A 3643-nucleotide genomic window follows, 5' to 3' on the forward strand; every position below is an offset into this window, starting at 1 on the left:
AGCATTCAAAAAGTTGACCCTTGAAAGATCCCTTGAAAGGTAGATAGATAGGTAGACAGATAGATAGATAGATAGATAGATAGATAGATAGATAGATAGATAGATTCACTTTCTGAACCATCTTCAGTCTATTTGTGAAGTAAATAATGAGGTAATAATTTAATTTAATGGGGGGGTTATCAAAGTTTTCACACCATTTTTTGGTGCCCAATATTAGCACCATTCAAAAAGTATGAGGTTGAAATCCTTGCATCTTGGCTGAGAAGACCACCAATATAGGCTTGAATAAAGGACTGGTGGAGATGGACTGAAACTCTGCTTGGGTGACTTTAAAGTCTACAATTTTGTCATATTTGTTGGAGTGCTGCCATATTTCCCTTACGATGGATGGATGGATAGATAGAATGATGGATGGATGGACGGACGGACAGACAGACAGACAGACAGACAGACAGACAGATAGATAGATAGATAGATAGATAGATAGATAGATAGATAGATAGATAGACTCAAACAGTGCAGTCATATGACTTCAGACAATTCGACGACATCGTATGAACACGCTCTTAGACCTTTAGGATATGACTATATGAGATGTATATGCTGCGGATTTTACATCTCAGAACTGCTTCAGAAAAATCTGCAGCAGATTTAAACAAATTTCAGTCACCCCCTACACAAAATATCTGCGGCGTAAATTGTCTGTAATACAGATTTATGGAACCATTTCCATTTATGCTGAAAATGTTTACCACAAATTTCACCCTTTTGCAATGGATCAGCAAATTCTGCATCAAAAATCACATGATCAGTGCAGTTTTTGCTGCTGCACATCTTCTGCTGCGGAGATACCCTCAGAATTGCCGTCCCAATCCATTAGGTTGCATCACAGCAACAAGTTATTAAAATTTTTTGTAGCCATTTTAAAATATATATTTTCTGACAAAAGCCTGAACCATCTGAGCGCTGTAATCCAGCTGCTAGCAATTTGACTGTAAACGTTCACCGTCCATATTTTGGCTTTTACATCATTTAATGGCTTGTGTAAAAATAATAAGCCCATCTGTTTGGACAATGCTGGCGAATAATAAAAATCTCATTCAAGCTTTCTTTTCTGTGACTTGTGACAACTGCTTATTCATTCTGGGAACACTTGATTTAGTAAGCCTGCGCTTTATTTGATGGTGGCCTAGTGCAAGACGTTATCGGATCTGGGAAATGACAGTCCAAATGACTGCTTAATTTTATCCGAAAGATCAAATAAAGAAAAACCCTGCCCCTCCTCAATATCAGGCTCTGAAAACTGCCCCCTTGCTATTGTGTCTGCTCACTTCTCCTAGGAATTGTTACTATTAAATGTAACATTCCATAGACATGTAGGTGAGTTATCAATGTGCATTATTAGATGGACAAGTTGCATGTGATATATATATATATATATATATATATATATATATATATATATATATATATATATATACATACGGACATTCTATATATTCTATATATACAGAAAACCTAGCTACGATTTGAACTCTTTTAACAAAGGTAATATACTGAGCACAAAAGCAGTCCAATTTCTCCAAACCTTATACTTCCTTTTAAACCATAGTCATTTTGTTAGATATTGAAAATGTCTTGATTCAGTTGTCTTGCTGTTTTGGGCCTGTCTAGCCCCCTGCCGAGGTAATAAGGATGAGAGTTCCTGCTGAGCTCTGAAGAATACCATTTCAAGGCTGCCACATAGCTGGCAGCTTTTATTTATAGAACCAGGAAAATGAACGGGTATTAGTGTCCAAACATTTTAGAATGCTCTTGTGGCCATGCACAAAAGGACTGATTTGCAGCAAATTTCCACTTATTTTCCAAAAGTACTTACCTTGTAGAAGCTTGGATGATCACCGTAATGGCTGAGAGAAGGGGGAAAAAAGTGACCATTTCTTTTTTTTTTAACCCATATCAAACCAAAAGAAAAAAGCATTATATTTTATAGTATGTCCTATTTTGATCAATGAACGTTTGAAAACATAGCTCCACCTATAGGAAGTACATTAGATCAAATGTTGCTTAAAGGGGCTCTATCAGCAAAATCATGCTGATAGAGCCCCACATATGCGTGCATAGCCTTTAAAAAGGCTATTCAGGTACCATAAATGTTATATTAAACTACCCCCTCCCCCCGTTTTAAAATAATAACCTAAAAAAGAATGTGCTCTACTTACGGATCGTGCACGCTGGGCGGGCATTCAGGGTGTGTCTTCATCTTCTTCCACACCTCTTCTTCCTCCGATGTCCTCCGGTCCCGTACTCGCTCGCGGACACTGATATTAAAAAACGGCCTGGGCGCATGCACAGTAGCATGCGGCTTCTACTGCAGCTACTGTGCATGCGCCCAGGCTATCACTGTCCGTTCACGAGCGCTGGAGGAAGACGGGACGGAGGACATCGGAGGAAGAAGAGGCGTGGAAGAAGATGAAGACACACCCTGAATGCCCACCCAGCGTGCACGATCCGTAAGTAGAGCACATTCTTTTTTAGGTTATTATTTTAAAACTGGGGGGTAGTTTAATATAACATTTACGGTGCCTGAATAGCCTTTTTAAAGGCTATGCACGCATATGTGGGGCTCTATCAGCATGATTTTGCTGATAGAGCCCCTTTAAAGAAAACCTCCTGACATTCTTAATATACTTATTTACATCTTTTCTTTACTGTCTACATTGTGTCGTTCCTCTAATATGCCTTGTAGAAATTTATGAATAAATTAGACATTACCAATCAGAGGAATGTGTCTGTGTAGAAACACGCCTCTTTGACAAGGGGAATGGTAACTCCCAGTTGTCTATATATTCTCAAATTGTTAGTAGGAATAATAGAGGAAAGACACAATGTAGATATCTAAGAAACTTGTCATTGCTTAGCCATGGAAGGGTGCCAAAACCACCAGGTTGGATTGCAACCACTTTGCACAGCCCATTTTTGTTGAGTAGGTCTCTGGATACTTATTAAACTTGGAAATTCCAATGTGGGGTGTATTAAGACTACCATGGCCCTGGACTCTGTGAAGATTGTGACCCTCACCATCCTAAAGTTTTCAGGGCCTTTTACATGGGCTGATGTATGAGCATTCATAGGAATGTACATTCTCAATTAATTCCCAGGGTTAGATTGGGTTTATACACAGTGCATGCAACATGTACCAGGGAGGCTGCTGTACCCAGGGATTATATGTAGGCAAAGGCAATTTTAGTTTTAATGGCCAGGGAGTACAGGAGGGAGAACTTCACTATCAGAGAGTATTAGGTTCCCTCGCTAGGCATGCACCACCCACATTATGATGCTGCCCCCTTACTTATGGGAAGATTAGTTGCTGCTATGCATATACTGAAAAGTACATGTAAAATTTTACTGCAACTGTGGGCGTCTTAAAAGTGGCATACACTTGATAAAGTTGGTGAGAGATTTGGGCAGTCATGGGACCCCATGATCTGATCCCAGTTTGCCACCCATAACACCATATTATCATCCACTTATGGTCCCTTCCAAATGTTTATACATCCAAATAGCATTGTACTCAGTTGTCCCTGCCAACCTCTCAGACATTGAATGGGGTGGTGTGACCACAGTTCCATCTAAACGTCTC

The sequence above is a fragment of the Leptodactylus fuscus genome, chromosome 5, assembly GCF_031893055.1.
Source record: "Leptodactylus fuscus isolate aLepFus1 chromosome 5, aLepFus1.hap2, whole genome shotgun sequence".
NCBI classification, from domain to species: Eukaryota; Metazoa; Chordata; class Amphibia; order Anura; family Leptodactylidae; genus Leptodactylus; species Leptodactylus fuscus.